This window comes from Pholcus phalangioides, unplaced genomic scaffold (assembly GCF_987345545.1).
Source record: "Pholcus phalangioides strain wild (caught in Gottingen) unplaced genomic scaffold, Ppha-v1.0 ptg000017l_1, whole genome shotgun sequence".
NCBI lineage: Eukaryota > Metazoa > Arthropoda > Arachnida > Araneae > Pholcidae > Pholcus > Pholcus phalangioides.
The window spans coordinates 825,301-851,825 of NW_028301610.1; the positions used below are offsets into that span (position 1 = coordinate 825,301).

At 38.1% G+C, this 26,525-nt stretch overlaps 1 protein-coding gene and 1 pseudogene across 1 annotated transcript in view; one reads left to right on the forward strand and one right to left on the reverse strand.

Moving 5' to 3' along the window:
* Positions 1–26,525, forward strand: part of LOC149072092 (guanine nucleotide-binding protein G(q) subunit alpha) — a 225,946-nt gene that overhangs the window by 53,103 nt on the left and 146,318 nt on the right. The window lies entirely within an intron of this gene.
* LOC149072093 (uncharacterized) lies at positions 202–7,042 on the reverse strand (annotated as a pseudogene).

The window sequence follows — 26,525 nt, forward strand, 5'->3', positions numbered from 1 at the left end:
AGAACTATATGAAGTTCCTTCATCAGTAGCAGAAACAAAGAAAAAAGAAAATATTGAAAAACTCCTTATAACGGGAGTTACTCGCTGTTGTAGACAAGAGTCAAATTCAAAATTAACCGGCAAGAGGACGGAAAAAAGAAGAAAAATGGCGGAGCCAATCACAACCGAGAACGTGATAGTGATGCTGATGGAGAAGAATAATTATTGTAGAAACTGTTGCCAGATTTTTGAGAAGGGTGGTGTGCTAGATAGATCGTTCACCAACTGGTTTGTGTTTTTGTTGATGTGGAATGATTCGAAGAAATCCAAATCAGACGGTGAGGGACATTTTTGGATGATTTTGGCAGAAGAAAAGTCAAATTTATGGTCAAAGGACCAGCAGTGTTGGGCTATGGATGAGCGGTTAAGGTCTTGGTTGCTTACGTATCTTCTATGCTCATTTAAACTGTATTTTAGGGCACGTTTAGTTTGGCCTATATATGATAATCCACATTGGCATGAAATGCTGTAGATGCCCCAGTTTTTGAGTGTGTCAATGAGATCTTTTAGTTGAGAGAAACGAAGTTTATTGTCGGGGGTGAAAACCACAGAAAAATTGTATTTTCGAAGGATTTTAGCGATGCATTGGCTGGTTTTTGGGAAGAAAGGCAAAATGATCAGGTTTTTGTGTTCAGGTTTAGGCTTGGTTTTGGAAGTGTTTTTAATCAGTTTGCTGTGTAGATTATCAATGAGAGAGTTACGGTAGCCACGATCGACTGCTATTGCTCTAAGGATATTCAGTTCAGCATCGCGTAACGTCGGCGAAGAGCAGACGTTAGCGAGCATGGCTCGCTTCACGTATGTGTAGAACGAGGCATACTTTTGTGATGGGGGATGCGCAGAGAGGTTGTGAGGTGGTAGAGAAACAGCAAACAGTTTGCGATACAGTGGTAGAGAAAGTGTGTTCATGGTGAGTGACCAATACGTCCAGGAATGTAATTTGGTTATTGTTTTCTTCCTCTATAGTGAATTGAATGCAAGGGTCAATGGAATTGAGTGTGTTTAGAATATGGTCAATGTTAGTGTTACGGTCAAGAAGAACGAAGCAATCATCAACAAATCTGACATAAATTCTTCTCTACCCCCTCACAACCTCTCTGCACATCCTCCATCATAAAAGTATGCCTCGTTCGACACATACGTGAAGCAAGCCATTAATATCTGCTCTTCGCAGACGTTACTCGATGCTGAACTGAATATCCTTAGAGCAATAGCAGTCGATCATGGCTACCGTAGCTCTCTCATTGATAATCTACACAGCAAACTGATTAAAAACACTTCCAAAACCAAGCATAAACCTGAACACAAAAACTTGATCATTTTGCCTTTCTTCCCAAAAACCAGCCAACGCATCGCTAAAATCCTTCGAAAATACAATTTTTCTGTGGTTTTCACCCCCGTCAATAAACTTTGTTTCTCTCAACTAAAAGATCCCATTGACACACTCAACAACTGGGGCATCTACAGCATTTAATGCCAATGTGGATTATCATATATAGGCCAAACTAAACATGCCCTAAAATACCGTTTAAATGAGCATAGAAGATACATAAGCAACCAAGACCTTAACCGCTCATCCATAGCCCAACACTGCTGGTCCTTTGACCATAAATTTGACTTTTCTTCTGCCAAAATCATCCAAAAATGTCCCTCACCGTCTGATTTGGATTTCTTCGAATCACTCCACATCAACAAAAACACAAACCAGTTGGTGAACGACCTATCTAGCACACCATCCTTCTCAAAAATCTGGCAACAGTTTCTACAATAATTATTCTTCTCCATTAGCATCACTATCACGTTCTCGGTTGTGATTGGCTCCGCCATTTTTCTTCTTTTTTCCGTCCTCTTGCACTTTTGTTGCCGGTTAATTTTGAATTTGACTCTTGTCTACAACAGCGAGTAACTCCCGTTATAAGGAGTTTTTCAATATTTTCTTTTTTCTTTGTTTCTGCTACTGATGAAGGAACTTCATATAGTTCTGAAACGCTTATAGCTGTGTTCGTTTTGGAATTTTGGTTACACCCAAACGTCGATTATTTAATCGTATTATCAAACCCAAAAGGTAATCCATTTCTATTGTGTTTGATTGTTCAGTGCTGCCATCTATATTTCAGAAGTGAAGTGAGTGATTTGTTATGATTGAATTAAATTTGTACTGTTTGTAGGTCTGTTGCTCTCTGTGGCGAGACTTTTTAAAGGGGAGATCAGCTCGTATTTGCGCCTTGAAGTTGAAACCAACTTCACAGAAAACCAACTTCACCCGACCACCATTGTGGTAGTTCGAACCCGGGTCGACCACCACAGCGGCTTAGTGTTTAAAAATACAAAGAAATTTAATGTAGAATAGTCCCAAAAATCAAAATATTAATCACCATGTACCAAAACCAAAGTGGCCCATCTTCTTTTCCACTGAACCTCAAGGTTCCTTTGTCCTGGGTTTCCCAAGCTCGTCGAAGATTTGGATGAAATGCGATGATGAAACAATAGCTCTAACGGCAAGACAAAACCCTAAAATGGCTAGTATTGTGGAAATAGATAAGTACTTATCTGAACCACTTTTACCTGGGCTGTCTGACCCTTTACATCGGTGGGATCAAAGAAAGTTAATACACAACCATTTGTACAAAATAGCAATGAGAAGGCTTTGCATACCAGCCAGCTCAGTTCCTTGTGAAAGCATTTTTTCTAAAGCGGGTCAAATAATGACTGAGAAAAGAACTAGATTGCAAATTAACAAGCCAACTATAATACTTTTTGTCCAGTATAATTCTTAAACAGTTTGAAAGTGTATGGGTCATTTCCAACACATTACAAAAAAGTGTACATTCCACATTTTTGAAATGAAAAATTCAAAGTTGAATTTTCGAAATAAAATTGGTCTCAGATTATAGGCAATGACTTGAAGTTTAATATTTCATAAATATTTTTCACTTTTATTTTGTAATATTTTATTTTTTGGGTTTTGTGACTGAAAATGATGGATTTTGTCTACTATGTTACGAAAACAAATATCGCTGTAAAAAATGAATGTTATTATTTCTGCTGTTTTTACCCCTTAAAATAATGAAATCAGCTTATTTCTTACACATAGGCTGAAAAAAAAGTAGCTTAAAAAAAATTTCAACTTTTTTCTGTCATTTTATTCGTTTTTCATTATTTTTTCAAAATAGCGTATAGAAAAGTTATTTTTTAAGTTTTTATCAACTACTTAAAATTAATTTTTTTCATTTCTGGCAGACAATGTGTTGATAACTTAGAATTTAACATCTTAGTTTGAAGTGCTATTTAATTTTTTTGCCTGTGAACTGCCAAAATGCTTCCCGTAACAGAGTGGACACAGAGTTCGCACATCCTTACAAACTCCTTAAAAACTCCTAACTTTTCATTTCCCTCTGGAAGGGCCCTTATAACTCCTTACTTTTTGCAGCCGCGCCTGAAAAAGTCCTTTCTTTTTTCTCTAAAGGGATGATCTTTCTTAGAATAGGCATTCCCCATGGTGATGAATAGCATTGCCTAGAAAAATAAGAGGAAGCTTCCCCCGAATATAAAGAGGAAGAAAAGAGAGAAAAAAAACGCTCTCTCCCTTTGTAATAGGAAATGTGAAAGCAGGGGATTGGAACATCCAATGGTTGTGCATACCTGCCAACCGTTACGATTTTGTCGTATGTAGTAAATTAATACGATTATACGCTTTTGCTTCTAAAAATACGATTTTTTACCGAATCGCTAGTTTTGACGTGTTTTCCTGCCTATGTCGCAAACTGGTCAGCATTGGAAATCGATGGTCTGTAGAACGACATCACTCCGCTGAACCAGTAGCTGAAAATTCCCCCATGCCCAGTGGTGAGAAAGTTTTTTTAAAGTTTTTACTTATGCGGCGAAACGATGTCTCGAACCTCCTATATTACGCAGTATACTGAGTGCAGACCTCGCAGCTTTCCTATTTTTCCTACTATTTTCCTACTTTCGCCGCAATCGCCTTTTTTTTTCACCCCGCAATTCTCTCCTACTATTCCTATTTTAGCCCTCCTTCCCATTTGCTTACAGCCAATATCTCACCATGAAAATTCAGAGAAACCGCAAAATGTCACTGCTTTCTGCAGTTTTTTAGACGTGTTTTATGTGTTTTATTCACATTACAAACTCGCTACTGAAAAAGAAGAAAGGAAGAAAAATTTCAGTTCCACTGGAGTGAGGGACGACGCAAAGCGTATCTTTTTGCAGCCGCTCCTTAAAGTGCTAAAAACTGGTCCAGTGGGGAAAGCGAATCTGTTTCGCAGATTGGTTGCCGTAAATTAAAAGGCAGAAAAGAGGAACAAGCTCTATCCACACACAAGAGATTCCATGAGAAAGACAATGTGTTTATCTCTCCTGGGATCCCGTAACGAGCGTTCATCCCTGAATCCAGATTTTCCTAGGAGTAGGCTTTTTGCGCCGCGTGAACCTAACTAAATCATTTCGTGTCGGCAGAAATGAGTTACATAATGACGTTACGCATTTGCGTTTTCCAAGCGTGGCGCATCGGCTTAGGACGGCTACATAGTATATGACCCTGGCGTCATCTACTTTATCGGCTGCATGCTCCGGTTTAAAGGGAAGACACACAACACAAAAATGAAGGGAAGATCGCTGAAACACAAACCCGCGGCACACGACGCTTAACTCCTCCAGAAGCAGTCTGCCAATCATGCCTGACGTAAAGCGCTGTCGTAAGCCATATTGCGCTCTGTAGGAAAACAGTCGTACTGCTTTTCATATTGATGAATAGACGGTGTGTCGCACTGGGTGATTCACGTTACGCGTAGCATAGAAAACCTGCTAGTAAAAACTGGCTTTTAAAAGTGACAGCCCGAGCCACGTCTATTTTTACAGGAGGGGGGGGGGGGAGGACGAGCCGATCAGCCGCTATAGCTGAACCCAGTTTTTTTAACCTTCAGAAAATAACATTCGGGTATCTTTATGTTAGGGGTCATTCAAGTATTACGTCAGCATGGATGGGGGATTTTCGATTTGCTGACTTGATGACGTGGGGGGGGGGGGGGTCTGGATGATTCTTACGTCATCAACCACCCTTTATAAAAAATATGAAATATTCTTAATGGCGTCTTACTCGGTACCCGAAAAACGAGTAAAACTTTTCACTAGTTTGTGGGCACGCACCTGAACTAACATTCTCCCTATTGAGTCCCCTACAGAGCCACTCTATTGATCTTCAAATACTTAGCGGATCCAAATGCTCTGGAGCTGTGCCGCGAGTCATATAAGTGATCTGTGATTATGCCGCAGATCACTTAAGTAATCTGGGAATGTGCCGCGGATAACTTGAGTGATGTAGAACTGCACTGGTGGCAGGACCAATGCTCTAAAACTTTGTCACATGTCACTCAAGGGATCGCTTAATGTGCCACAGATCGCTTAAATGGTCTGGAATTGTGCCACGAGTCACTTGAGCAATCTGTAAATGTGTCACTTATTCATTGTTACAAAAATAGATTTAGGGACAGGCCACATCATAACGCCAGGGCCACATTTGGTCCGCACAGGCCGAATGTTTACCGCGGGTCAAGGGTTACCAAGGGCTTAGAGAGGTAGGGTCGCAATGAATTTCTTAAGTAATTTTGGGTTCTTAGCCTTCAAATAGCATTGAAATTAACAGAAATTGATTATAATGAAAGATATTTTGTTTTGAAATTGTAAAAAATATTTTTACAATTCTTTTAAAAAAATATTTTGTGGATTAAAAAAATAAATTTTTTTATCATCTGGCGGAAAGCCCCCAATTCAGATTCAGATTTCGCCAATAAGCGTTAGGAAGAAGGGGGCAGAGCGCTGACAGGGGGAGGGTGAGTTTTGCTGACTTTTTCTGACAAGAGGGGCGAGTCAAAAATTGCTGAAAATTTGCAGACGTAATACTTGAACAGCCCCTTATTTTAAAGCATACATGTGCTCAATACATGGCCTAAATGTGGCCTCCCTCAAGTGGCGCCGGTACACTTACAGATGAATTAAATGGTTCGTGGCAAATTCTTACTTCAATTGAGCGGCCCGCGGCACATTCCCAAATTTTTTGAGAGTGATTTCCGGGGGGAGAGGGGAGATATTTATGGGCATCTTTTTCTCAGCCACCTCGTTGGAGTTTTGCCTGTTGTGGGGTTGTATTTGTATCTCTCTCTGGCAGAAGTGACCACAGCTCAAGCAAGATAAAAACAAAATTTATTGCAAACTCAGTACATCACTTCCGATTTCTTTAAATCATTTTAATACTATATACTACCGCAACTCTCTCTCTCTCTAAATCAAAACTTGTAATTTTTGAACCACTTCTACATCCATATTTTTGAGAAGAGGGAAAATATGTTTGCAAATTCAAAATAAATTTGCATATGTGCCCCGCCCCTTTTTCTGCTGTAAAACTTGTAAGTTATGAAGTTTGCCATGACTCCTTAAAAACTGCTTGAAACTCCTTAAAAAGTCCTTACTTTTCATTTTGAAAATTTTGTATGAACCCTGGCCGACACCATTGTAACAGAGTGGACAGAAATGTTTAACTTACAGTAAGCAATCACAATTATTCTAAATACACTTTTATTTTTTCAACAATTATATAGACAATATGAAAGGTATCCCAGAGACTCCTCTATGACATCTGAAAAATATCCACACTATGAGGAAATTCAAAATACACGTCCCTCGTGATTTGAATTTTGGCTGTGGCAAAATTTTTAAAATCTGGTCGAAGTGAATGTAAGAGATATCTTTGTCGTCAGCTCTGAACAGCTTCCTAGCATCATTCATAGTTTTGAGGCACATAACTTTGACCTCCCTCATCTTCAGTGTCATTTTGGGCTACAACAACATATCTGCATGTAGATTTATTTACACCACCAGATTCAAATTTCACGAGCATATGAACACCTGCTTTAATTAGACCAGTTGACATTTCTTCATTGCTGTTTCCTTTGGAGTCAGGCATAGTTTTCACTATTTTCTTGAATGTCATTTTCCAGAGATTCAAACTCTGAAATTGGTTGTGGAACTTCCAGTTTTATACTTTGGTAAGAGTAGGTTTTCTTTTCGTAGCATTCACAGAAATTAGCATTTTTTTTTCACAAAATACAAATACAACGCCACAACAGGCAAAATGCCCAACGAGGTGGCTCAAAGCAAGAGACATTTATGTATTGCAGCAATCCATTGCCAGTTGCTACTATTTGGTGGACTGCCGTAGTGCCTTTCAGCATAGGTATATCATTCAGGCTAATTTTTTTTTATACCTTTTATTTCTTCATTTTTAATTTCATACAATTTTACATTGGTGGCATCTTTGAGAATTGTGAAAAGAGTAGCATGATATGTCATTCCCAGATGCAACCAGTCTATCAGCTGTCTTTTTCAATACAGCACCAACACCATCAACTGCTCCTTTGCCATGGTTTGCTTCAAAAAAATTCCAAGTACACCACTTGAAATATTTTGAGATATATTTGTCCAATAAGTAAAAATTTTTCTTTTGTTTGTCCAATAAGTAAAAATTTTTCTTTTGTTTGTCCAATAAGTAAAAATTTTTCTTTTGTTTGTACTGAGTACAAGGTCCATCAGAAAAAGTGAACCACATTTATTTCATATTCTTCTTTCATCACTTTCAAAATCGGTTCCAAATGAGCCCAAATAGATGAAGGTCCATGCTCCAAATTCGGCGACACTGAGCAGAACGAAATTGGCTTCTCACATTCCGCAACATACAGCACACGGATATGAAGACATACTTGATTTCTTGACCTACCAAAATGATGACTTTGCACCACTTCAGATAATTTGTAATTATAATTTACTGAAATACACACGAAGAACAGCTTCATGTTTTTGTATGTTCCTAATGCACATTTGTTAAGTTCTATATCGGTGTTGTTGAACTATGTAGTGTTGGATGTTAAAAATGTGTTTCTTGAACAATTTAATTTCTTTTTGAAAAATATTGATCAAGTCTGTTAGGTTCCACAATCTCTGCTCTTTTGTTATTTTTGTAACTTCTATCATTTTGCCATTCTTTTCCACTTTTTCTTGTTTGTGCTGCCATTTTTCACACTGTACAGTGCTATTCTCATCCAGCGATTTAGAAATTTAAGTCATAGATACCATCTTGTCATGAAAATTCAAACATTTGCCATACATACATGATTAAGAAACTCTGCGTGGCAGAGAATTAAATGAATAACTAGAAAAAATTACCACCAGAGTGCTCTGAAATTTTGTAAAAAAAATTGCAAAGTCTCAGAAACAGTTTGTATACTTTTCTTTGGGAATGACCCGTATGCAAGTGTAAAATAGTGTAAATCATTTTAGTAATTAGTGATGTACTGTAAATGTAAAATTCATATTATCATAACATTATTTTTAACAAATGTTTGTTCACACCTACCACTTGTTTTTACACCTTAACCTGATCTATATATTTTTTGTCTCTCTCTAATCTCATAATAATTAATTTATTTAAATTTATAATTAATTTGGGTGACATTTCTACATGATTTGTTCCATATTTATCCTACTTACGAACTACTTAGGGGAATTATGTGTAATCACTGGTAAAAGTGATAAATGTTGGAAAATTTATCAAACTTACTGTCACGATTGGTTATTATGCATAGTAACCGGCAGTTATGGATAATCACTGATTTCTCACATTTACCATATACACTTACGAGTTATTTATTCAATATTGGTTGGCCGAGGCCCAATGCTATTTGCACCAAACGAATTTTGATACCTTTTCAATGAAGTATTTGTTCTAACGGTACAGATGTGATAAACAAAGTACTTGAAAATTATAATGAATAATAAACTTAGAAAGAAACTTGAAGTAACAATTATGAATTGAAGTGACAGTGAAAAAAATAAGAATGGGGAAAAAAATCTACATAAAAATACAGTACATAAAATTCAGTGAAACCATTCGCATTGTAAGGCATTAAAAACTAGCGGAACATTTGCAATATTAATAATATTCTTCTGTGTGAAATATTCTAAAACAAGAGATATTCTAAAACAATATTCTAAAACAAGAGATATTCTAAAACAATATTCTAAAACACACAGAGCAACATTATAGTCAGTGTAAAAATATCTAGTATCTTTTCTTACTCTTTTGCCATTTTCTGATGTTTTCATGCTGCAAACAGCGCATCTCTGCTTTAGGACAGGTTTCTTCCCATTGCCCTCAGGTAAAGAGGAAGGAAAATGCAGAAGTCGAAAATGATGCTTACTTGTCAGAGGGATAGGGATGGTGAAATTTCAACATTCTCTTCCACCAGTCTCTCAATAAGCCCCGTTCGGAAGTCTAGATGTCTTTGTTGACCCCCAAGCTTCTTGTACACAACAAAAGAATTCCACACAACTTTGATTCAAAATATTCTGAAATTTTTTTTTTGTAGTATTTCCTCTGTTTGTTTCTGCATACTGAGTAATATGAGAGGCATTGATCAGATTTATCAATTTCTCCCATGCGATGATTGTAGTCTATAACTACAGTGGGCTTGCACAGTCATTTTTCTCTTTTGTGCCAGGTCTCTGTCATGTCGCAACTGTGCACTGTGCTTGGCATACATACAGACTTTTTATCCTGAAATTTTACAACACACATTCTCCATATTTTTGACTTACTCCAACTTCATTTCTTTCGGGAGAAACTTTCTTGTCAGTCTCGCTGTTCCTAGCATGTCAGTTTTCCTTATAATTAGAATATCTCCTAGCTGTGGTGAGCAATAAAACTTATCAACCGCAATGCAATATCCTTTATCCAAGAAATTTTTGGCAAGTTGCAAAACACTTTTGTTGCCAATCCAAGTTTTTGATTTAACAAGAATGTCTCTTTTCCTGTGTAGATTCTGTAATTCCATATATAGCCACTTTGTGATTCACATAGTTGAAAACTTAATTCCAAACCTTGCTCTCTTGGTAGGAATGAATTGTTTCCAACTCATCAATACTCAAGTCCCTTTCGGGTGTGTAAACCGCCAAGAACTTCTTTCTTATTGCTTCTGAGATGTCCCAAATTTTTCTCAGCTTCAGGTTGCTCCCACTATCATTTTCGTTCTCAAAGTTTATACATTTCATCAACAAACCATCTCTTCGGTGTCATGACTTTACTGACAAACAGAGTACTTAAAATTGGCCTTTCAAACCACATCTGCTTTTCAACTGGCTTCTGAACGATACCCTGCAGAAGCATAAGAGCAAAAAACAGCCTTATTTCGCACATATCAGTGTCATGCCATTGCATAGATTTTGAGTTCGGGATAATATTATTATCCATCATGTACACTTCAGCAAAGGTATTAGTTTTTTTGGACAATATCCAAAACAAGAGTATCATCAAAAAACAGATTGAAAATATCCGAAGGATTATTTGGATCATCTATGGGAACATTGATTCCAGGCTTTCCTTCGAAGCGAAATCTTGTGCCCCCAAGCCTTTTATGCCTCTCTCGAAGGTTGATCCTGCGTACACCACTGGATAGGGGCGACCAGTCCCCTCTGTTTCCGCCCATGATTTTATTGCTCTGCTATAGGTATTTAATTTTCAATTGCAACATATAATTATTGAAAGGTTGTATAAAATTTCTATGATAAACGAACGTTTAATAAAAATTGGTGAAATGGATAAATCTGTAGAATGAATATGCTAGAGTCTATCAAGGTGGCCTAAGAAAAAAATCTGTTTTCCTTTGTTGACAATAATTATCTGATATCCAAGAATGCTTCTATTTCACTGCTGAATTCCTAATAGGATTACCTACCCAGCCCAAAGTAGTCTTCGTGATATTCCTCGAAGAAAACTGCTGTCAAACAACACTAAATTGTTCATTGGTGTTCTTCTATGTATGAATATTTGTGTTATCAGTGTGTAGGAAGATACATAAGATACATGTGCCCCTCAACTTTTCTTTTTCCATGTCTTTATATTTTAAAGATCTTCAAGTGAGGGGCAGTCTGGAAGATTAAAAATGGAGAAAGAAAAGGGGTGTAAGACATGGCAGTATTAGTGTCCGGTACACTACAAAAGATACAGGGAAGGAACTGGTTTTCTCAGATGCAGGTGTGCGTTCCTGGCACTTTCGAAACCATTTTTGCTGAAACACATTTGAGTTCCTGCCCCTTTTGGTACACTAGAGCAGTGTTTCTTAACCTTTTTCAGCTCATGGCCCCCAATGGATCACGTTTTTTTTCTCGTGGCCCCCCCTGTCCTATCCAGGACCCCCCCCCCTCTCTGCCCTTATCCAAGAGTGAGATACTTTTTATTTTTTTTATTATGAATATAAAATTTTAATGAATCAGATCAATCTCTGGGATCCTGGCTAGGCACGGATTCAAATGGTGGATTATCATCTCTCCCAGGAGTAAAATTATATGGTAAAAAACGGTCTGTGTAAAAAAAACGGGATGATCCAACGAACATGCACGATAAATCGACCCTCCCAACACACCAACCGTTGCTCTGGCTTAGCTGGAAGTAACCGATTACATATGAAAATCATGTATAGTACCAGATCCCATATAGTGCAGTTCTCCTCCCTCCATTATAGATATGAAGACCCAGGTCATGCCCACATAGACCCAAGGGTTATGATGCCCCTGGTTCTATGGACGGATCTGATGGATTCTGAAAGTAGTGTAATACAACCATGTTTCTCTTTTAAAGCTTTTCTCTCCACATCTCTCTGACTCTCTTCACCACCTGCCGTGGATCACCTTTCTTCTGATTTTCATCCGCGGCCCCTCTAGAATATCCCAGGACCACAAGGGGGCCATATGGTCCCAGGTTGAGAACCACTGCACTAGAGTTTTGACGCACATGTGCATCGGGACCCCCCCCCCCCCCAGCTGGTTAAAACATCAGACCAGTGTACACACCGTGTGTCTGATATGATCCCGCACCATCTGACGTGACGTAGTTATGTAGTAGTATGTTTCAGCCTTTAAAGTCGGTGCCTGATGGGCATTATATTACTGAAGAAGAGCAATTATGTGAAACACATTTTTGGGATACACATATGAGAGATTGGTCTGGAAGATATGTTATGAAGCTTCTCTGTTTGGCATTTCAACTTAAAGAGTTAAGAGATTCCAGGGAGTTAGCTGAGAAAAGGTTCAAGAGTCTAGAGAAGAAACTGTCGCAGAATAGTGAGTTCCTTAAAATTTAGTGAATTCATCAATGAACTTGACTTTAGGTCATATGGAGAAGGTTCCTCAAGAGGACGCTTACAAATCACCTCAGTTTGCATGCCACATCATACTGTAATTAAAAAATCTGGTACAATGAAGTTGCGAGTAGTATTTGATGCACCTACCAAGACAACCAGTGGACTTTCATCTACTATTGGCTGGACCAAGAATACAATCTGATATATTTCCTATGCTATTGAGGTTCAGAATGCATAAGATAGCCATTGAAGCTGATGTAGAGAAAATGTTAAGGCAGATCAAAATTTATCCAGAGGATGCGGATTTCCAGAGAATACTGTGGAGTAATAAACCAGATGATTCAATAACAGAGTATAGACTTTCAACTGTGCCGTATGGGGTGGTCCATTCCTTGCCACGCAAGCACTGAAACAGTTAGCTCTTGATGATAATGAATCATATCCAAAATAGCTTCCAAAGTTACCCTCAGTGACTTTTATGTTGACGACCTACTATTGGGAGCTGGAAGGTGGTCATGATGACTTCCCCTTCCCGAACTCATGAGGATTATCCGACAATACATTATTTTTGTCTATCCACTCAGGGGTCTGTCCAGCCGGAATTTGGGTCCGGAAAACGGACCCTTCACAAAATTCCGGGGCTAAAAAACGGACCCTTCACAAAATTCCGGGACTAAAAAAAGGATGTTTCACAAAATTTGGAGGATAATAAACGGATCCATCACAAAATTCCAGAAAACGAACCCTTCATGAAAATTACGTCGTAAAAAACGAACTTTTGCGACTGCTGCGCGACAAAATTCTTATCATTTATGACCCTAGTCATAATAGAAAGCCATTGATTTTTTTTTTTTTTAAGCATGCATTGTTGGCCCAACACCACCACCCCCTCCCCCATAGATGAGTAATCTTATCTATAGAAGTTGTTGGTTGGATACCGGAAAACATGACCTTGAAAAGGCGATCGGAGAAAGAGCGTGACCTTGAGAGGGCTTTCCTTGTTTCTAGGCTTCTTGTTAGGACATCCCGCTGGTTGACCACGGATTGACCGCGTCCGATATTTTATCGCACAACCTATGCCATTATACAAATGCTTTAGCCCCGCACTTCTCCTCAAATGGTCTTTGAATCACAACCTCTTGTTAGTCGTAAAATCGGCGTAGTTGATGCTTATTGTAGAATTGGATTTTTTGTGCATGTTTTTTTTCCTGTATTGCGCTTTCATTTTTGAAAATTTAATATGAAACGTGGTCGACCACCAACAGGTGGAAATTCAAGGAATAGTGATTACTACATTAAAAAAATACGGCCAACTGACGTTCGGGGATGCAGCTCCATAACATCGTTTTTTAAACGAGGATCTGAAAACGTCACCAAAAAGACGTCAGATACAGATAATTCCAATTGTGCTAACCCGGAAAAAATTACTGAAACATTGCTTCCTTCATCGGTTTCGGACCACGCTGTCGAAACCTTGCAAACGGCGCGATACATTACCGATTTATCGGAGGCGCCTAAAGACATTACCGATTTATCAGAAGCGCTGAAAGACATTTCGGATTCTTCGAAAGACATTGCCGATTCGTCGGAAGCGGCGGAAGAGATGACCGATTTATCGGAAGTGGCGGAAGACAATTCCGTTTCTTCGAAAGACATTACCGATTCGTCGAAAGCGGTGGAAGACATTGCTGATTTATCGGAAGCGCTGAAAGATGCTACGAATTCGTCGGTAGAGCCAGATTTTAAGAAAATTTCATCTACAGAAGCTAGAAAAATGGGTCCAAAAGTACCGAATTTGTTGAACATCGCACGTTTTGAGAAGCTTCACAGTTGGCTATGTTACAGCATTTCTGCATCTGGCTTTCTTTGCAAAATATGTTCTACATTTTTTGATAAGGGACCCTGGATTGACCAAGGTGTGCAATTTGGTGATCACCCAACACGATGTGTCAACAAGCATATATATAGCCAGAAACACAAACAAGCTGTGAGTGCATCAAAAACTGCATCCAAAAACCCCTTGTATTTGTTTACAGAAAAAACTGAAATTGCTGTGCAGAAGACTAAGGAAAAAAATGTGAAGATTTTAACAAAATATATAAAGATTTTGTACTTCATGATAAAAAAAAAATGGGCAGTCTCCGATAATTTTTCTTCTGTAGTTAAGTTCATTGGTGAGGATCTTGGTGACAAAGAAATAGAATGCTATCTTGCTGCATGCGGCAAAAATGCCACCTATCTATCAAATGTGTCAGTAGACAATCTTACAGAGGCAATATCTTTGTATTTAGAGAGGAAAACTTTGACGGCTTTGCAAGTAGCCACTTCCTTTACATTGATAGCTGATGAGGCAACTGACGAAGAACAAAGAACACAGTTGGGTTTAATAGTGCGTTACAAGATAGCTGGAAGTCCGCTCATAGAAGAGTTCCTCAGTCTTGTGAACCTAACTGCGACAAATGCAGAATCTGTTACATCTGCCATTGAGAAGTTGTTGATAGCAAAAGCAATTCCAATCACTAACTTGTTGTTTTTAGCTTTGGATGGAACTAATGTGATGAGTGGAGAAATATCAGGTGTACAAAGACGTATACGACACTTGGCACCTCATTCTATTTATGTCAACTGCAGAAATCATCGACTAGCTTTAGTTTTTGTACATTTGATAAAAAAATATCCCATTCTACAGGCTGTGGATGCCGTTCTCATAAGCTTATGGAAGCTTTTTCACTACAGCCCAAAGAAACAGCAAGTGTTTTTAGATATTCAGCAAAATGTGTATGGTGTAGATGTTTTGAAAATGTTGAGTGTTTCGGTTACGCGGTGGTTATCTCATGGACTTGTATGCCAACGAGTGATTGATAGGTTCCAACAGTTGATTGAAACGCTCGATAATCTTTTCTCAAAGACTCAGGAGCCTGAATTGAAGGGGATTAGAGAGCAACTTCTGAATACAGATGTTCTCCTATGTATTCTGTTCTTGGCTGACTTCCTCAAAGTTATAAACAGATTTAGCTTGTGGCTTCAGGGCTCTACAATCATGTTTAGCTCTATTAATGCAAAGGTTCTAGTTGTTTGTCAGGAAATTGAAGTGCTTGCAAATGATTTACATACAGGGGAAAACTTCAAGCAGTGTAAAGATCTGTTGTGCTTCTCCCAAGAATGCACTGAACTTAGTAGGAAAAAACGAAGCAAGAAAAAGTATTTAATGAGTGCAGACACCATAATCCAGGAATTTAAGGAAAACTTTGTTCAAAATTTTATTTATGATTTTCAGGAAGAAATGTTGGCTGCATTTGGTGTGAAAAACAAAATATTAAATTCCTTTGATATATTTCACACAATGAATTTAGATTTAAAGACAGTGGAGACTACGGAAGAATGCCTGGATATATTATTGTCATTTTATGGTGGAGAGCAGCAAAATGAATTTCAGGGGACTGTGAAAATATCGGAACCCATACTTAATGCATCTGAAGGTATGATGGAAAAGAATGGGTTTGATAAAGAGATACATACCTCTTGCAAAATTGTATTTTGAGACACAAAAGAATAATGAAGCAAGTGCATTTCTCAGAGAAGACAAGAAATGTGAGGCCAAAAAAACTCTGGAAAAAAAAATTTCTCCAAATGATGTTTTGACAATTCTGGAGAATTATGCAAGCATCTGGACTGCTTATCCTAATTTAATGAGGTTATTATGATTATGCACTATCATACCTTCATCAACAGCATCTGTCGAGAGACTTTTTTCTCAAATGAACCTTGTGTGCACCGATTTAAGATCAAAATTGTCACTAACCACTCTCGACAGACATCTTCGAATCATACTCAATGGACCCGACAAGCTTACAGATATTGAATGCCTTTCAATCATTGATATTTTCAAATCGACTGGAAATAGATGTATAAGGATATGATTGTTGGTACGTTTTTATATTTTTCTGAAGATTTAGCAATTCTCACTTTTTAACTTGAAACTCAATTTGATTTCAAATTAACGTAAAATAAAGTAATGCAAAGACTACGACACACAGATTGTTTTTTTTTTTTTGTTTTTTTTTTGTATAAAGTAATAAATAGGAAAATGAGGTTGCTGTTTAATTAGTATTACTTTCACTGCTATTTTGAACGTTTTCACAAAAATAAGGTACATTTTCACAAAAATAAGGTACATTTTCCCAAAAACAGGACCCTGTGCAAAAAGTCTGGACAGACCCCTGCCACTTCACAAACTGCCTTTTAATAATTTCCAAAATTTTCGAGAAGGACCTCGTCATTGGAACCGCATTAGCAGGCTTTCAATCCCTTCAGATGATACCCTCAGCAACACTTGCGACAACCCAGCATAATTACCCAGGATTCTGATCTGGTGAAATTGGTGCAATCGATACACAATAAGAGAGAGAGAAATTATTTCAAAAGAATTTCTAGATTTTAACATAAGTAAATTTATTAACACTTTCAACAATTAAGTAGGTTAACAATTAACAGAATTATCACAAAATTATTTCTCAAATTCATACCAGTTCCCAATGCAAGTCCGTTGTCTCATCAATCTAATCCGACTACAGGAGTTTGACGATCTTTCTCGAGTCACACGAGCCGTGACGTCATTGACCTTAACGGAAGGTCACGATCTGAGACGAAGCCTCACGTGGCGGCAAGAGCTGCAAACTCAAAGGCCGAGGTGATGATCAGAAGCAATGATCGATGTTGAACCATACTATGGACGGATGAACAATGACAGGAACTGAGACGACAAAGATTGACTAGAGAGGAGGCATGATGGATCCGGAACCAGCCGGCGATGTGTAAGCACCAGTGAGACGAACTATTTCATACTTCGGATGACTCACCCAAAGGCGACCACCTTAATTGATGTATTTGAGTTGAAAGCGAGGATGAATGCGAGCTAATGCGAAGTAACTCCGGGTATTTATGCCTATAAAGGAAGTACGGAACGATCCAACTCCTGGGACCGACCATCTGAGAAAAATACACATCAGAGCACAACCAATAGGAAAATACAACATCTCATTTACATAAATAAATGACAATAGATTTTTTTATAGGAACTTTTACAAAATAGAAATGGCAACAGTAATTTAAAATGCCGATGTGATCAGGATCACACTTTTTTCCGGACTATGTGAGCAATGAAAATATCACAGACTAATTAAATCAACTGTGCACAGTTATAAAAGATAAGAAAACGTAACAAATTCTATTAAAAATTATACAATTACAACTATATAAACATGTTTCAAATTTAAGAGATAGAGGCAGGTTTGGCAAATTCCCCAAGGATTCCCAACTATTGTTACATTCTCCCTCTGACCAAGAAAAGAAAATTTCAAAGCCTTTTGAATTTTTCGTATAATGGGAGACAAGGAAAAAAAAATTAATTGGCACAGACACCGTACACCACCACATGACAAACCATCCAAAGGGACAAACTTGTATAACCATGTACAAAAGTTAATATAAAACCATATTTTTTTCAAAAGGTGTATAAACATGTGCGAAAAAAAAAAATTACTACTGTTCAGTGTCGTGTGCGGAAAATTCACCGCCAGCAATTCACCACTAGGAAAATTCACCGACTAGCAATTCAATGCGAATCAGTTAGCGAGTAAGTGAGTGACTGAGCGAGTGACCGAGTCAGTGAGTGAGTGACCGAGTAAGTAAGTGATTGAGTGACCGAGTAAGTAAGTGATTGAGTGACCGAGTAAGTAAGTGATTGAGTGAGTGACCGAGTAAGTAAGTGATTGAGTGACCGAGTAAGTAAGTGATTGAGTGAGTGAGTGACCCAGTGAGTGACTGAGTGACCAAGTAAGTACGTGAGTGAGTAAGTGATTGATCGAGTCAGTGATTGAGCGAGCAAGTAAATTGGTTAGCGAGTGAGGGAGTGAGTGAATTGGTTGGTTAGTTAGTTTTTAACCTAGTAGTGTCACAAATGATTAAAAAATTCGATTGTTCCGAAAATGTATTTATGTTGAAGTGTAGATTTGAAGACACTTGGATCGGGCGTCCTCTTCGTCGTGGTGGTCGTCGTCAGCCGCGCTTTGACATTGACATTTGGAACTGCTTTCAAGGAACGCGTAACGTTTTCCCTAATACCAACAATTCTATAGAAGGATTCTAGCGTTGAGCGTTCCAACAGCAATTATCTGCTCACCACCCAGATATATGGCAGTTCATCGGTGCCATAAAAAGAGAACAGAGTTTGAATGAAGTTCGGATGGAGCAAATTGTAAGTGGACAAAACCATCACATTGATTAGGAGAAAGAAATACCGGGACTCTGCGCAGAGATTAAAGAATTTAGTTGATAAGTATCATCAAGGATGTGACATTGAAGACTATTTGAGAGGTATAGCTCATAATGTATCATTTTAATTATGATATCAATATTTGTGAGAAATGAATATTCTCCCGTTTTTTCTTACATTTGCGTGTTATCTGTTTTTCTAGATTAGTAGATTGGAACCCTTTAATTATAAATATGTAAGGAAGAAAATCATGTCGAAAATTGTTAAATAAATACTGTATGTTTTGAATGAAAATTATGTCAGATATTACTAATTAAATATTGTAGGTTTTGATTGAAAATTACCAATTAAATATTGTAGGTTTTGATTGAAAATTACCAATTAAATATTGTAGGTTTTGATTGAAAATTACCAATTAAATATTGTAGGTTTTGATTGAAAATTACCAATTAAATATTGTAGGTTTTGATTGAAAATTACCAATTAAATATTGTAGGTTTTGATTGAAAATTACCAATTAAATATTGTAGGTTTTGATTGAAAATTACCAATTAAATATTGTAGGTTTTGATTGAAAATTACCAATTGAATATGCATGTAATGAAAACTGTGTGAAAATGATCCTTCTAAAATACTCCTCTAACATTGCCCAAAAAGAATGCCATTTTTTATATCTTTTTTTGAAGCTGTGGTTCCGTGAGTTTCAGTTTTCGAAAATGTTATTTGTCACCCAAGAGGTTTTATGTCCAAGAATTGGATGTTTAAAACGAGATAATTTCATACGATTTTTGAACTCACGCATATAACTTTAAACAATATGAGGCTATGGCTTACTTTTACCAGTTTTGCTGATGGAGAAAATTAAACTTATCTTTATATTCACTTTATTCCATTAATTTTTTTTCCAGCATCAGTAGTAGGACATAATTATATGGCCTCTACAAAACGAACTGTGTCGTAGCAAACTAATATGAGGTGGGAATCATACATAATCACTGGTAAAAGAGCTCTAGAACAATATTCTAAAAGTGAAAGCAATACAGCCAGACTCGGTTATAACGCCGAAATCCAGCGGAATGTTCGATGTCGTTATAACCGAGTTTAACTGTATTTAAAATACTGGTTTTAATAGGTGTGGCATCATCAACAACCAATTTCAATCCACTGCTGGATGTAGGTGTCCTCCTTAGATTTCCCCTCAAATGAAATGCGATATTTTATGAAATTTTCGGAACTTCTATATGGTAATATTGCAACAACAAACTCAAGAAAACTTCGACTATAAACGAGTAAAACCGTGACATTTTTCAAAAAGTCTAGATGGAGAAGAAAAAACAGAAAAACCGGACTGTCACAGAAAATACGAGACAAAATGCAGGACATGTGGTCACCGATGCTTAGACTAGATTTTTAAAGATTTGTAAAATCACCCCTACCAACAGCGAGCTCTAAATCCACCCCCGTCTTCAACATATAGGATTGTGTCATCTGCGAATGAAATTATTTTACCGTTCTACTTCATTTTACATAAATCATTAATATAAACTAGAAATAATTATGACCCAAGGGCCGATCCTTGTGGTCGAAAGGACCCTCCTTTCATTATACTTCAAATGTGCTGATTTTACCATTTATTATGGCAGCTTCTTTCCTGTTGTAGTAATATGTTTTAAACCAATATAGTACATTACCTCATACGCTTGCTGAGAAGTGTTTTTATTTGTTAGAATATTTAAATCAACATAATCTAATGTTCGTTTTAAGTCTAAGACTGTAAGTCAAATGTCAAAATTCAACCCCACTAATAAAGGGGGGGGGTTCAAAGGTTATATGGAGTAATTATCACTGAGCCGAAATATCACTGAAGCCATAAATATAAAATTTAGTAAGCATTATATTTTATTACCAGTTGTTATCTGCGGCTTCGCTCGCGTGGATTTTGCGATCTCAAAATTACTCTCACCTCATAAACCCCATGGGTGATGAACTTTCAGAAATCCAGTCTTAGTGTGTATGTACATTATAAAATATAATAACTAAATTTCATATTTATGGCTTGAGCGACTTCGTCTCAGTGCTGATTGCTCCATATAACTTTTGAAACTCCCCCTTAGGGGGTTGAATTTGGAAAAATCCCTTCTCAGTGAGTCTATATTATAAGATTATTCATCTAATGTCATATTTATAGCTTCAGCTTGGCATGATTTCAACGTTGACTCCCCCCCCCCTCTTATGACGCCCTTAGGTTGTCGAATATGGAAAAACCATTTCGTAGTGAGTCTTTACGTCGTGAAAAAAACTATTCACAAAATTTGATATTTACAGCTTCAGCAGTTTTGGCTCGGCGATGATGAATCAGTCAGGACATGTTATTTTATATACAGTACTAGGGGCTCTGCCCCCCTACCACCTTTGGCGGCCAACCCCCCCCCCCTTTTCTCTTCACAACATATCTTGTTTATTTCGTCCCACTTCATCAGCGTACTATGGAAAGAGACGTGTGAAAGCACCAGCTTACTGAAGAAGCGAATTTTATAATAATAAAGCAACAAAAAACAAATGTGATTCATCAAGTAACCCCAGAAAACTTCCCCATGGGGGGTCCCCAAACTCTAATTCGTTGAATTTTAGTGGGGGCCCTGACGGGATTTATCTCTGGCTACCGATGTGTTGCAAATTTTACAATGTTAAACAACAAAAATCAATGAGTTTCATCCAGGGACACCCGAAATGAAACCTGTCAACTTTTCCATGGGGCCCCGACCTGAAAGCTTGTCGGACATACCCCCTGTGAGTGGCCACGAAAATTTTTAATTTTTATCAATTTTAAAACGAATAAAATCCGGGGCCCACATCCAGTAACGGGGACCCAATACGCAGATATTTAGTGGGGCACCCAGACACTGGATTTATCACGGGCTTCCGCTGTTGAAAATTCTACAATTTTAAACGACAGAAAAGAATGAGATTCATCCAGTGCCCCAAAAATGAAACGGGATCCCTGACTCGGAAGCTAATCGCGCATCCCCCTGTGAGGGCCACTGCAAATATTCATTTTACCAACGAATAAAATCCAGCCCCTCCTCACGCAATTACCCTTGACCGAATTCGTAAATTTTATGGGGTCCCAGACTGTATATACCTTGGTCTTCCGCTATCGGAAATTTTTCAATGTTAAACCAGCAAGAAAACAATGAGTTCCATTAAGTACCCCTGGAAATGAAACCTTTTAACTTCCCCATGAAGGTATATGCGCAATCCCCCGGGTACCCCGACCCTGTATGTTGGGAGCACTGGTGATATATGTATATTTTACGTATACATACCTCTCAGCATGACTCCCACGAGGGCAGGGCTGACAGGGGCCGGAACGTTTCTCATCGCTTTTTGATATTTTCACACTATATATTAAGCACAGAGGGGCCCGTGAAAAAGCTGGTTTTGGGGCACGCCATCTATTTCAGCTTAGGGGACCTGCTGTAGGATGTGGGAACCTCTGGGTACATGCACATAACTTAGTCCCGATGTGTCAAATGGGTCCCGATATATGCAAGAGTTAAATGAAAACTTGATCCCAAAATCCGACTTCCGTAACACAAAAACGTAACAGATTTCCATCACTCAAAAAACGTCACTGACTCCCGTAATAAAAAAATCGTCACTAATTTCCGTTGCATAGGAAGTATATATATATATATATATATAGAGTAGATATAGATACGCACTAAGGCGGGATTTCTGAAAGTTCATCAAGTGAAATCGCGGGTAACAGCTAGTTCAGCATAAAAAAAATCCATTGGTTACTGATTTATATACTACCTATTTATACTACCTATCAGCGATGTTTTTTATAATATCAAAGTGATAACAGGAGATGATTTTAAGCATTTTTAGGAAGTTAATTTATCGCGTATCCACTTACTTTATTATCTTTTAATTCTGTTATTATCCCTTTTAATATTTCATTAGAAGTTTCTGAGTAAAACAGAGTTAATGGAATTTTGTTGAATATACTATCTTGTATTGGGCAACAGCAATTTGTAATTTATACAAATACAAGGCCACAACAGGCAAAACGCCCAGCGAGGTGGCTGAGAAAAAGATGCCCACAATAAATATGGATGTCATATATTTCAAAAATACAGCAACCCGAATCCGTATCATCTGAATTTCTTCTCATAAAGTCATTATTTAAACTTTCTGCCATATCTTTAGGATATGGCACTCAATAGATCACTCACTCACTTAGCAGCTCGCTCGCTCACTCACTTACGGACGGACTTACTCACTCATTGAATCAGTAACCCACTCGCTCACAGAATCACTTACTCACTCGTTGACTCAGTCACTCACTCAGTAACTCAATCGCACATTCCCTCGCTAACTGACTCGCATCAAAATGTCGTCGATGAATTGCATGGCGGTGAATTGTTGGTCGGTGAATTTTCCTATCGGTGAATTTCATGGCGGTGAATTGTTGGTCGGTGAATTTTCCTATCGGTGAATTTCATGGCGGTGAATTGTTGGTCTTTGAATTTTCCTAGCAGTGAATTTTCCGGCGATGAATTGTTGGCGGTGAATTTTCCGTAAACCGTTCAGTGTTATTAGGACTTTGATCATGTGAAGCCTCAGCCACAGAGACCTCCAATGCCCGACTGGAATCATTCAAATTACTTTCATTTTCATTAAACTGTTTCAAATTACAAATATTAAATTTTCCCTTAAAATTATTATCAAAATCCCTAACCAAACACACTATAGGAGAAAGTTTTTTTATGGATTACATAAGGACCCTCCCACCTGGGCATTAACTTACCCACGACATTATCCTGGGCCCTTGACCTGAAGTGAGTGCGAACCAAGACATGATCACCTACCGAAAACTCGTGCTGAAACCTTCTCTTGTCATAATAGTATCTCTGACGTTATCTCCTCACCCTCTGACGGACTTGCTGAACCAACTCTTCAGGCATACTGGCCCTATCCCATATGTGGGTGTCCAAAGCCCAATCAAAGGGTAAGGCGACTTCTCGACCCAAAAATAACTTTGAAGGTGTCAGCCTGGTAGTTTCAGAGGGTGCACTCCTTAATGCCAGACCAAAAAAAGCCAAGTTCTTGTCCCAGACTCAATGGTTACGGTCCACAAAACAAGAAATCATTTGCTTCAGTGTCCTATTGACACGTTCGGTCAGATTAGACTGAGGGTGATAAGGGGTTATGAACCTCTGATTAATTTGTAAAACCTTACATGTTTCTTTCATGAGGTTTGCTACAAAGCATGGCCCATTATCAGAGACTAAATTCTTGTGAAACCCATACCTCATGCAATATTCTAAAACAAATTTTTTACTCACAGCACTGGCAGTTATCCTACAAAGAGGAAACATTTCCACTCACTTGGTGTAATAGTCCACAATCACCAACAAGTGAATATTCTCCTTAGAGGATATGGGAAATGGACCCATTGTATCAACTCCAACTATTTCTCCAGGACAACCGGCTGTGCTGGACATCATGAAGCCCCATTTCTTTGTTATCTAACTTGCATTTTTGACAAACCGGACAACCCAAAACATACTTTTGACATCCTTACGGATACCAGGCCAGTACCCTCTCTGAAGGCATCTTTGATAAGTCTTGGCCACTCCCATGTGACCCCCTAGGGGATGGTCATGCATTTCAACCAAAAAGTTTTTCTACAAGTCAAAGGTATCACCAGTAATTTTTTACCTTTATGCTTAAAATATAATTTTTCATTATCTAATTCATAATATAATTTTTCATTATCTAATTCATAATATAATTTTTCATTATCTAATTCATAATATAATTTTTCATTATCTAATTCATAATATAATTTTTCATTATCTAATTCATAATATAATTTTTCATTATCTAATTCATAATATAATTTTTCATTATCTAATTCATAATATAATTTTTCATTATCTAATTCATAATATAATTCAATTTCTTTATTGGGGGAGTAATCACCAGATGCCTTATCATGAAAATATTGTATAATATCCTTTCTGTCAGCCTGTTGTCCTTTTATAACATCGGACAATTCCAACAGGGAAAACAACCATAATTTTCCATCCAGATTTTCCTTAAAATCTATTTCATTAACACCAGATACCGGGATAAGGGACAAAGCATCAGGAGCCTCCATAGAAGAACCTTTCCTGTACTCAAAACAAAGAGCAAACTCCTGCAGTAGCTGGGCCCACCTGCTGAGTCTTCCCTTCAACTGTTTTGCATCGAAAAACCATGCGACAGCCTTATGGTCTGTGACAATAGTCACATTATCCCCGAAAAACCAGCCACGAAATTTAGAACAGGCCCAAACCACCGCAAGACCCTCCTGCTCCGAGACAGAATAGTTCCTCTTAGCGGAATTTAAGGAACGGCTGGCAAAAGCCAAAGGTTTCTCACCATCCGACTCTACTTCTTGGAGGAAAGCTCCCAAGCCCACCCCGGATGCATCGGTATATATCCTCAAGGGGCAACTTGATTTTCTTGTCGTTAGTACTGGTGGAGAACTTAAGGCTTCCTTTAACCTTTCAAAGGCTTCTTGGTGCTCACTGCCCCAATTATATTTACATTTTTTCTTAGTAAGCTGATAAAGTGGTTGGGCAATGTCACTGAAGTGGGGAACAAACTGTCTGTACCAACTGCACAAACCAAGAAATCATTGTAACTGTTTAATATTACGAGGCCTTGCAAATCGCAGCACAACCTCAGTCTGACAAGGTCTTACATGCCAACCATCTCTTGACAAGTTCAATCCTCACCTCAGGTTTCAATGTCAAACCTGCTTTAGTTAAACATGAAAATACTTCTTCCAGATTTTTAATATGTTCATGAAATGTCTGACTATAGACGACTATATCATCGAGATAGAACTCGGCACATTTCCCTACTAGGTGTCTGAGCACGATTGTCATCATACGTTGATATGTTGCCAGGGCGTTATTCAAGCTGAAGGGCATGACTTTGAACCTATACATGCCAGAATCCGTGACGAATGAAGTCTTGTCACGATCTTCGAGCTTGACCGGTACCTGCCAATAGCCAGAGGCAAGATCAAACGTAGAGACATACGCGGCATCGCCTATCCTTTGTAATATTTGTTCAATAGAAGGTAACAGATATCGATCCGGAGCAGTAATTTTATTTACTTACTTGTAATCGACCACGAATCTCCAATCCCCCGTTTTCTTCTTGATCAGAAAACACTGAGAACTCCAGTTGGTGGAAGCCGGTTCTATGATGTCGTCCTCTAACATCTGCTTGACCTGATCCTCCACCAACTGTTTCTTCCACCGAGGGAGTGGAAAGGGCGGTCGAAACACAGGACTACCTTGTGTACAAATTTTATGTTCAATGACCTGAGTTTTACCAGGCCTATCACGAAGCAAGTCCTCAAATTTTGACCACCTTTTTTTTTCAATTCACTTTTTTGTTCAAAGAAAATTCAGAATTTCCAAATAATGCACTAATTTTTCCCCTATAATTTTTGCCACTGTAGCGTTGGAGATCGCCTTTTAATTCATTATGTTTGAAATCTACCATAATTTCTGCCGAGGTCAAAATATCTTTCCTGATCAGAAACTCAAACGGAGCTCCAGTGAGCACTATCAACTGCGCGTCGACCACACTATTAAGTATCTTGACCCGAGCCATTATGACTCCCACGGGTCGACAGAACTCACCGGAGGCCAGTTGAAAGTCCCTTCTAGAATAAGACATTATATCATTCTCATTTCAAGAAACTTTACACATCAAGTCCAAGCTGATCACAGAACTATCTGCTTCAATGTTCGCTTGCACATAAGCATTATTCACCTTGATCACAGGTCTTAAAAATTTTTGACGAGAGGATTTAGAGCCAGAGGACACACATCCCCCCTTTCATATATCCCCAGACTCGTTTCCCTGTGCATTCAAAGAGCAATTTCAGCGAACATGACCAACTTGGCGACAGTTAAAGCAGACTAAAGGACGCG